The sequence below is a fragment of the Callorhinchus milii genome, unplaced genomic scaffold, assembly GCF_018977255.1.
Source record: "Callorhinchus milii isolate IMCB2004 unplaced genomic scaffold, IMCB_Cmil_1.0 Scaffold8, whole genome shotgun sequence".
NCBI classification, from domain to species: domain Eukaryota; kingdom Metazoa; phylum Chordata; class Chondrichthyes; order Chimaeriformes; family Callorhinchidae; genus Callorhinchus; species Callorhinchus milii.
The window spans coordinates 20,488,535-20,499,111 of record NW_024704749.1 but is presented as its reverse complement, the minus strand read 5'-3'; the positions used below and the strand labels follow the sequence as shown (position 1 = coordinate 20,499,111).

General features: G+C 51.7%; 1 protein-coding gene across 2 annotated transcripts in view; it reads left to right on the top strand.

The window, feature by feature from the left end:
- The first annotated feature begins 8,080 nt into the window (after positions 1–8,080).
- ass1 (argininosuccinate synthase 1) overlaps positions 8,081–10,577 on the top strand; it is a 62,873-nt gene continuing 60,376 nt past the window's right edge. The window contains exon 1 of one of the 2 annotated variants that reach the window (XM_042337137.1): positions 8,081–8,259. The gene's annotated coding sequence lies outside the window, so the exon portion shown is untranslated. 2 annotated transcript variants of the gene reach the window in all.

Here is a 10,577-nt window from a genome sequence, read left to right as displayed (position 1 = left end):
GGTCAGGCTGATGGTGGTTGGGAACATTTTACTATGGAATATTAAATGGTAAATTGTTAATGCTTTTATCTTGTCCCATTGCTATTCATTGCTCCATTCCTGCAGTCAACTGCAATATTGTGGCCTTACAACTTTACAATGAACTTTACAATGTTTTGTCAAACAGAGCAGTCGGAAGAGGGCTTTTGACTGAGGAAGAAAGGATGTTTTGACAAGATAATTACGACTGTATTCCATCCCAATCTCTTTCTCATCTTCTCTGGTATTCAAACCCTGATTTAATATTTTGTTCAAATCTTTGCCAACCCTTTGAGTCTTTAGATTCTGAGCCATCATTGTAGCAATTAACATTGATACTTGAGGTTGAATTAAATTGAGGTAATTTCCTTGTGATCAGGGCTCCCTCTGCCTATTTGTCCTCCTCGACCTCTCTGCTGCCTTCGACACTGTCGACCACTCCATCCTCATACATCGCCTCTCCGCTTTATTCGATCTTCACGGACCTGGCCTTGCCTGGTTCGATTCCTATCTCTCTCACCATCTCCACTTTGTTTCCTCTAACGGTTTCTCCTCCAGCCCCCGCACTGTCAAATCTGGCGTCCCCCAAGGCTTTGTCCTTGGCCCTCTCCTCTCTAATATCTACATACTCCCCCTTGGTGACATCATCCGCAGACATGGGGTCAACTTCCAACTCTATCTTTCTGCCTTCACCCTCAACTCCAGGACCACTGCTGTCCTGACAGACATCAAGTCCTGGATGAGCGCAAACTTCCTACAGTTGAATGTGAACAAGCTTGACGCCCTCTTGATTTGCTCGTGCCAGCACCTCTGCACCTCAGGCTCTGGCAGCATCAACCTCCTTGGTTGCACACTTCAACTCACCAGCCAGTCACGATCCTAGGTGTCTTGTTCGACCCTCAACTGTCCTTTCTCCCCCACATTCAAGCCATGACCTGCTCTGCCTTCCCTCACCTCCGTAACATCGCCCGACTCCGCCACTACCTCACCTCTCAGGCCACTAAAACTCTTGTTCATGCCTTCATCACCGACTATGCAAACCCCCTGTTTGCCGGCCTTCCCCACTCCTCTCTCCACAGGTTGTAGATAATCCAGAACTCTGCAGCCCGTGTCCTCTCCCACACCAAACTCCGTGACCCCATCTCCCCCACTCTCGCCCGACTCCATTGGCTCCCTTTCCTTCAGAGGATCCAGTTCAAGATCCTGGTCCTCACATACAAAGCCCTCCATGGCCTCACCCCACCTTACCTCTGCAACCTCCTAACCCTCTACCAACCCGCCAGATCCCTCCGCTCAGCCGGCTCCGGCCTGCTCCACATCCCCCGAACCACCCACCCCACCATTGGCGGGAGAGCCTTCAGCCTCTCTGCCCCCAACCTCTGGAATTCCATCCCCCATTCACTCCGCCTCACCCCCTCCTTAGCCTCCTTCAAGTCCCGTCTCAAGACCCTCCTCTTCGACCATGCCATCGGCTAGCCCCTTCCCCTCCCCTCCTTTCCTCCCCCCTGATCCCAGCTCGGGTCTGAAATGCTGTACTCTGTCCAGTGCCTTGGGACGTGAAAGGCGCTATACAAATGTAATCTTGTTGTTGTTGTTGTTATCCAATGGCTCAGTTGCTAAATCCACTGTCCAATGTGGAAATAAAACTTATAGATTAGGAAGGTCCCAGGTTTGATTCCCAGGGTTCCCCATTAAGATGGGCAAATATCACTGAATTCTGTTTGTGCCCTTAGACAGCTATATTGCTTGTGAGAGGAGATCTGTTACTACAGCAGTGGGAACAGCACAGGTTACCATCACTGCTTTTCAATTCATTCATCCTCCATTGTAAGAGAAACCGGAATTGAAATGTTTTCAGAGAAAATATTGCAATAGGTTATTGATCAGCTCAGAGTTACAAAACAACCATGAAGAAATGAATACAAGGTTAGCTTGTGATACAAGCAAGGTCGCGTAGTCAACCATACAAGGCAAATGGAAATTTTGCTGCACATTTTTCAAAGATTTAGGATGCATATCCTAAAGAGAATTCAATAAACTAAAAAGAGTTCCTTTGCACAGCTTCACAAGTGTTTCTGCACTGGTTACTGGGTTCAGTGATAAGCTGGTTTATCTGATTTCTAGCAGAACTACATTATTAAAAAGAAAAGTGTAACTGGTTACATCCTACTTCTGGAATCACGTTGATTTGTTTGTATTAATTCATTACATGGCGAGCTAAAGCTTCCTCCAAGCTTTTTATTCAAAAAAATTATATTCCTAGTGCACTACCTGTAGTTTGGCTTATACCATGTAATGAGTTACTATATAACATTGAGGGTCAATGATCCAGATCATTCAGCAATAAATACCAACAGTTCTTGTCAGTTTTATGACGTCTGCAGAGGATTCTCTGGCTGCTAGAATGTGGTGGAGGGAGACAGAATCATGATGTTTTTCAGTTCAGCTGCTTGATGCAGTGTTGAGTCACACACCCTGTCGGCCTGTGCTTAGGCAGTTGGACCACCAATATGTGCATTAAATTGTCCTCAGCGGTCCAGAGTTAGTTAGGATGGGTTCTGACTTCTGACCTTTGTCTGGAAACCCTCCCCCCTTTGAACATCACTGTTCATATATCAGATGCATCGAAGACTTGATCGTGATCAGGAAGTTCAGTTTGATTAGGAAGAAATGAGATGGATTCGATCGAGGCAGATGGACTTGGTGTATCTGTTCCAGATATTCCTAGAGCCCTAAAAATGTACAGCACAGGAGAAGGCCATTTGGTTCTGTGCTGGCTAACGAGCAATCCTTTCAGTCCCATTTACCCACCCTTTCACCAAACCCCTGGAGATGACACTTTTTAAGATCCAGTAAAACTCACATAAGTCATATCGGTTGGGGCCATAACGTTAAATATGACAGCAACAATAAAAACAACAACAAGATTACATTTGTATAGCGCCTTTCACATCGGGAGGACGTCCCAAGACACTGGACAGTGTACAGCATTTCAGACCCGAGCTGGGGTCATGGGGGGAGGGGGAGGGGAAGGGGGGTGACAATGGCATGGTTGAAGAGGAAGGTCTTGAGGTGGGACTTGAAGGAGGCTAAGGAGGGGGCGAGGCAGAGTGATTGGGGAATGGAATTCCAGAGGTTGGGGGCAGAGTGGCTAAAGGCTCTCCCGCCAATGGTGGGGGAGGGGTGGTCGAAGGACATGGAGCAGGTTGGAACCGGCTGAGCGGAGGGATCTGGTGGGTTGGTAGGGGGTTAGGAGGTCGCAGAGGTAGGGTGGGCTGAGGCCATGGAGGGATTTGAATGTGAGGATCAGGATCTTGAACTGGATCCTCTGAAGGATAGGGAGCCAATGGAGTCGGGCGAGAATGGGGAGATGGGGTCATGGAGTTTGGTGCGGGAGAGGACACGGGCGGCAGACTTCTGGATTATCTGCAGCTTGTGGAGGGAGGAGTGGGGAAGGCCGACAAGCAGGGCATTTGCAGTCGAGACTGGAGGTTATGAAGGCATGAACAAGAGTTTCAGCAGCCTGAGGGGTGAAGTAGTGGCGTAGTCGCGGTCTGCAAAGTATGAGTTATGGAAAACTTGGAGACTATACAAATGTAATCTTGTTGTTGAGCAATTATACGATTTAAACAGATAAGACTTATGCGAGTTTTATTATATTTATCCAGTTCCCTTTTGAAAACTGATATGGATTTTACCTGAAGATCTGCTCCCAGCAGGGCATATCATTCCATATCCTAACCAATCTGTACTAGATAAATGCTTCTAATCATTTAATATTTCTGCCATTCCCTTAATATCTGCTGTGAGCTTATCCCATTCTCCCCTTCTGTCCCACTTTAACCATTATTTTATTGTTGACAGCCTATAGAACACCTTGTTGTGTCTTTTTATATATTTGCTGTGTTCTCCTCATGGTTCTTCTTTGCCTTCCTAATTGTCTATTATCCTCTTTCCCAAGTTTACTATATTCACTCCTGTTTCTTTCTCCGTTATCTATTCTGTACTTTTCAAATACTTTTTTCCTTAGTTGCAGTTTTGTCCTCACTCCTTATTCATCCATGCCATCCCATTATTAGTTCATTTTCCATTATTCCTTATTGGAATATATTTCTCTTGCACCTGGAAGTCTACCTTCATCAGTTCTTTCCTTATATCATTATAATTAGCTTTTTCCCAATCAAGGAAATCTTGGTTTCGTCTATCTCCTTTTCTATAATCATTTTGAATCTTGTTATGTAATGGTCATGACCTGAGCTGTTCCCCCATCCTCATTTATTGCCCATAATGTCAAGCAACAACAACAACAGCTGCATGTAAATAGCGCCCTTCACGCTAGATAGCATCCTGGAGCGCTTCACAGTGGCGGAGTCTGACAACGAGCCAAGGGGAGAAGGAGGGGGGAGGTGACCATAAGGATGATCAAAAACGAAGGTCTTTATGCTGGATTTGAAGGTGGGGAGGGAGGAAGGGGGCAAGGCGGAGTGATTGAGGGAGAGAGTTTGGGGAAGTAGTGGGTGAACGCACGGCCACTGATGGTGGAACAGAGGGCACGAGGGACAAATAGGAGGCTGGAGCCTACTCATCAGGAATTTTACAGGGAGTTCCTGGTACTTGCTATCTACCAACTCAGTGTTCAGATCTGCACTTGACCAATTTAATGACAGTCTTGCTTGTGGGGAGGTAGGTCTGCTTGTAACATTGCAACTAGAAACCAATTGGCTCTAAGGTGATGTGTTTAGCAACAGAAAGTCAGTATTCTGTGAGGCAGGATTCTGTTGCGATCTTGCTCATTTGGTTCCTGAGCCAAGTGGGTCTACAGTGCTCCAGGGCACTGCTGATGACAGCCCAACCTGACTCATCGGCAGGACCTGGATGTGCCACTGTCAAGCTTGTCCAACTAGGACCACCTTACCTGTTGGGGCTTTGGCTTGCAGAGTTTATGGAGGATTGCTGGAAAGATTCCCTGCCCTATTACTGTGGACCCACATGGTTCAAGCCAGAACCAAGGACTCTGCCTCAATACTTTTGAATTCAAAAACCTCTTAAAAACATATTTCTTCAACTGTGTGTTTGTTAAGTCTCTTATTTCTGCCATTTGTCAAGGCATTTTGAGATTTTGATTGTTTTACATGAAAGGTGCCGTATAAATGCAAGTTATTTTATAAGGCACAGTTTAATTAAATGTAGGAAGCAGGGCAGGAGGATGAATATTTTCAAACGGTAAGATCAAAATTTCTATCATGACACTGAGGGAGTGGGAATCCTATATCCACTGCCTTTCTAGCCCATGAACACCGAAACCAATTATTTGCCTCTCCCAATAGTCATCCAAGGGCGGTAATTCCATCAGCTTTCCCTTGAAATTGCCCATGAGATGCACAACATATCAGCTCTTCCCATGCCTCTCTCAAACTGCCAAACAATAATAATCCTTGCATTTGACATAGCACCTTTTCATGCCTCCAAGATGTCTCAAAGGGCTTCACAGAATATACTGTAAAGTGAATCGACTCCATACTCTGTGGGCGAAATAATAACCAACATCTGAGAGAGCTCTCTCTCGCTCTCTCTCTCTCTCTCACTGCGTTTCCTCGCTGCCTTCCGACTATTTAAAGGAAATTCCTCTTTACAATGGAATCATAGGGAAGGCCGTCAGACTGTAAGCCCACACCCATTGCTTTGTTGTCGGTAAGAATTTCCTAAGTGTTTCCAACTGAGTCATTATTTTCTCAAAAATGTAAAAACATAACAATTTGTTCTTTCCCGGATTTCGTCCAAGTCGATTATAGCCTTGGGACGCCCTCCCTACATCAGAGGCCCTATACAAATGTAATTTTGTGTTGTATTGTAATTAAGAACCAATCAACTCCCCAATTCTGCATTTAGCACCCTGCTGAAACTGCGGCAGAACATATTCAATTAATTCATTTTAATTTATTTGTGGGTCTGATACTATTGCGCCACACCTTCCTTTTTGTTCCACCCTGCTCGTATCCCTAAACTTTTCACGGAAGAGTGCGTGGATAAGAGTGGCAGTGTGTGTGTGAGAGTGTGTGTGGGGGGGAGGGTATGTGTGACAGTGTGTGTGACAGTCTGTGTGTGGGGTGAGGGTATGTGTGACAGTGTGTGTGACAGTGTGTGGGGGGGGAGGGTATGTGTGACAGTGTGTGTGACAGTGTGTGGGGGGGGAGGGTATGTGTGACAGTGTGTGTGACAGTGTGTGGGGGGGGAGGGTATGTGTGACAGTGTGTGTGACAGTGTGTGGGGGGGAGGGTATGTGTGACAGTGTGTGACAGTGTGTGTGTGGGGGGGGGGGTGAGGGTGTGTGTGACAGTGTGTGTGTGGAGGGGTGAGGGTGTGTGTGACAGTGTGTGTGTGGAGGGGTGAGGGTGTGTGTGACAGTGTGTGTGTGTGGAGGGGTGAGGGTATGTGTGACAGTGTGTGTGTGTGTGTGACAGTGTGTGTGTGTGGAGGGGTGAGGGTATGTGTGACAGTGTGTGTGTGTGTGTGTGTGACAGTGTGTGGGGGGGGGAGGGTATGTGTGACAGTGTGTGTGTGTGGGGGGGGGGCAGTGTGTGTGACAGTGTGTGTGTGGGGGGGGTGAGGGTGTGTGTGACAGTGTGTGTGTGTGGGGGGGGGTGACAGTGTGTGTGACAGTGTGTGTGTGTGTGTGGGGGGGGTGAGGGTGTGTGTAACAGTGTGTGTGTGGGGGGGGTGAGGGTGTGTGTGACAGTGTGTGTGTGGGGGGGGTGAGGGTGTGTGTGTGTGTGGGGGGGGGTGAGGGTGTGTGTGACAGTGTGTGTGTGTGGGGGGGTGAGGGTGTGTGTGACAGTGTGTGTGTGTGCGGGGGGGGTGAGGGTGTGTGTGACAGTGTGTGCGTGGGGGGGGGTGAGGGGGTGTATGACAGTGTGTGTGTGGGGGGGGACAGTGTGTGTGTGTGTGTGTGGGACAGTGTGTGTGTGGGGGGGTGAGGGTGTGTGTGACAGTGTGTGTGTGGGGGGGTGAGGGGGTGTGTGACAGTGTGTGTGTGGGGGGGGTGACAGTGTGTGTGACAGTGTGTGTGTGGGGGGGGTGACAGTGTGTGTGACAGTGTGTGTGTGGGGGGGGGTGAGGGGGTGTGTGACAGTGTGTGTGTGTGGGGGTGAGGGGGTGTGTGACAGTGTGTGTGTGGGGGGGGGTGAGGGTGTGTGTGACAGTGTGTGTGTGGGGGGGTGAGGGGGTGTGTGACAGTGTGTGTGTGGGGGGGTGAGGGGTGTGTGACAGTGTGTGTGTGGGGGGGTGAGGGGGTGTGTGACAGTGTGTGTGTGGGGGGGGGTGAGGGGGTGTGTGACAGTGTGTGTGTGGGGGGGTGAGGGGTGTGTGACAGTGTGTGTGTGGGGGGGGTGAGGGGGTGTGTGACAGTGTGTGTGAGGGGGGGTGGGGTGAGGGGGTGTGTGACAGTGTGTGTGTGCGGGGGGGGTGAGGGTGTGTGTGACAGTGTGTGTGTGTGTGTGTGTGTGACAGTGTGTGTGTGTGGGGGGGGACAGTGTGTGTGACTGTGTGTGTGGGGGGGGTGAGGGTATGTGTGACAGTGTGTGTGACAGTGTGTGTGTGGGGGGTGACAGTGTGTGTGACAGTGTGTGTGGGGGGGGGTGAGGGTATGTGTGACAGTGTGTGTGTGGGGGGGTGGACAGTGTGTGTGACAGTGTGTGTGTGGGGGGTGAGGGTGTGTGTGACAGTGTGTGTGTGGGGGGTGAGGGTGTGTGTGACAGTGTGTGTGTGGGGGGGTGAGGGTGTGTGTGACAGTGTGTGTGTGGGGGGGTGAGGGTGTGTGTGACAGTGTGTGTGTGGGGGGTGAGGGTGTGTGTGACAGTGTGTGTGTGGGGGGTGAGGGTGTGTGTGACAGTGTGTGTGTGGGGGGTGAGGGTGTGTGTGACAGTGTGTGTGTGGGGGGTGAGGGGGTGTGTGACAGTGTGTGTGAGGGGGGTCAGGGTGTGTGTGACAGTGTGTGGGGGGGGTGAGGGGTGTGTGACAGTGTGTGTGGGGGGGTGTGAGGGTGTGTGTGACAGTGTGTGTGTGGGGGGGTGAGGCAGTGAGTGACGGCAGCACGTGACCGCGGGGAGGGAGGAGTCGGAGAGAATAAGAGCGCGCGGAGCGGCAGTTGGTCAGTGCTCGTCCCGACTTCAGCGGCGACACAGAGAGTCAGTCCGACACCTCCGTACAGACAGGTGAGGGCGGCTCACACTCACTCACACTCAGGTGAGGGCGGCTCACACTCACTCACACTCACTCACACACAGGTGAGGGCGGCTCACACTCACTCACACTCACTCACACACAGGTGAGGGCGGCTCACACTCACTCACACACTCACACACTCACTCACACTCACTCACACACACAGGTGAGGGCGGCTCACACTCACTCACACACAGGTGAGGGCGGCTCACACTCACTCACACTCACTCACACACAGGTGAGGGCGGCTCACACTCACTCACACTCACAGGTGAGAGCGGCTCACACTCACACACACACACTCACACACACACAGGTGAGGGCGGCTCACACTCACTCACACTCACTCACACACACAGGTGAGGGCGGCTCACACTCACTCACACACACACACTCACACACACACAGGTGAGGGCGGCTCACACTCACTCACACTCACTCACACACACAGGTGAGGGCGGCTCACACTCACTCACTCACACACACACAGGTGAGGGCGGCTCACACTCACTCACACTCACTCACACACACACACAGGTGAGGGCGGCTCACACTCACTCACACACACACTCACTCACACACAGGTGAGGACGGCTCACACTCACTCACACACACACACTCACTCACACACAGGTGAGGGCGGCTCACACTCACTCACACACACACACTCACTCACACACAGGTGAGGGCGGCTCACACTCACTCACACTCACTCACACACAGGTGAGGGCGGCTCACTCACACTCACTCACACACACAGGTGAGGGCGGCTCACACACTCACACTCACTCACACACAGGTGAGAGCGGCTCACACTCACTCACACTCACTCACACACAGGTGAGGGCGGCTCACACTCACTCACACACAGGTGAGAGCGGCTCACACTCACACTCACTCACACACACAGGTGAGGGCGGCTCACACACTCACACTCACTCACACACAGGTGAGAGCGGCTCACACTCACTCACACTCACTCACACACACAGGTGAGGGCGGCTCACACTCACTCACACACACACACTCACTCACACACAGGTGAGGGCGGCTCACACTCACTCACACTCACTCACACACAGTGACGGGCTCTCACACTCACTCACACACAGTGACGGGCTCTCACACTCACACACACTGACGGGCTCTCACACTCACACACACACAGGTGAGAGCGGCTCACACTCACTCACTCACTCACACACACACAGGTGAGGGCGGCTCACACTCACTCACTCACACACACACAGGTGAGAGCGGCTCACACTCACTCAAATACCGACTCACACACTCGCTCCCTGACACACTCAGAGGTTGGCGCTGACCAGGAGAGTGATGTGAGAGGCTGTTTCTGCGTGAATTCCAAACTCTACCCTCTGTCTGTCTGTCTGTCTCTGTGCCCGTCTCGGTGCCCGTCTCTGTCTGTCTGTCTCTGTCTGTCTGTCTGTCTCGGTGCCCGTCTCGGTGCCCGTCTCTGTCTGTCTGTCTGTCTCTGTGCCCGTCTCGGTGCCCGTCTCTGTCTGTCTGTCTCTGTCTGTCTGTCTGTCTCGGTGCCCGTCTCGGTGCCCGTCTCTGTCTGTCTGTCTGTCTCTGTCTGTCTGTCTGTCTCGGTGCCCGTCTCGGTGCCCGTCTCTGTCTGTCTCTGTCTGTCTGTCTGTCTCGGTGCCCGTCTCGGTGCCCGTCTCTGTTTGTCTGTCTCTATCTGTCTGTCTGTCTCGGTGCCCGTCTCTGACTGTCTGTCTCTGTCTGTCTGTCTGTCTCGGTGCCCGTCTCGGTGCCCGTCTCGGTGCCCGTCTCTGTCTGTCTGTCTCTGTCTGTCTGTCTGTCTCGGTGCCCGTCTCGGTGCCCGTCTCGGTGCCCGTCTCTGTCTGTCTGTCTCTGTCTGTCTGTCTCTGTCTGTCTGTCTGTCTCGGTGCCCGTCTCGGTGCCCGTCTCTGTCTGTCTGTCTCTGTCTGTCTGTCTGTCTCGGTGCCCGTCTCCGTGCCCGTCTCGGTGCCCGTCTCTGTCTGTCTGTCTCTGTCTGTCTGTCTGTCTCGGTGCCCGTCTCGGTGCCCGTCTCGGTGCCCGTCTCGGTGTCTGTCTCTGTCTGTCTGTCTCGGTGCCCGTCTCGGTGCCCGTCTCGGTGCCCGTCTCTGTCTGTCTGTCTCTGTCTGTCTGTCTCGGTGCCCGTCTCGGTGCCCGTCTCTGTCTGTCTGTCTCTGTCTGTCTGTCTGTCTCGGTGCCCGTCTCTGTCTGTCTGTCTGTCTCTGTCAGCCAGTCAGGAGCAGAGGCAGGAGAGAGAGAGAGAGAGAGAGAAGCAACCGAGCAGCTCACCAGGAAATAAAAAAGTGATGTCTTGC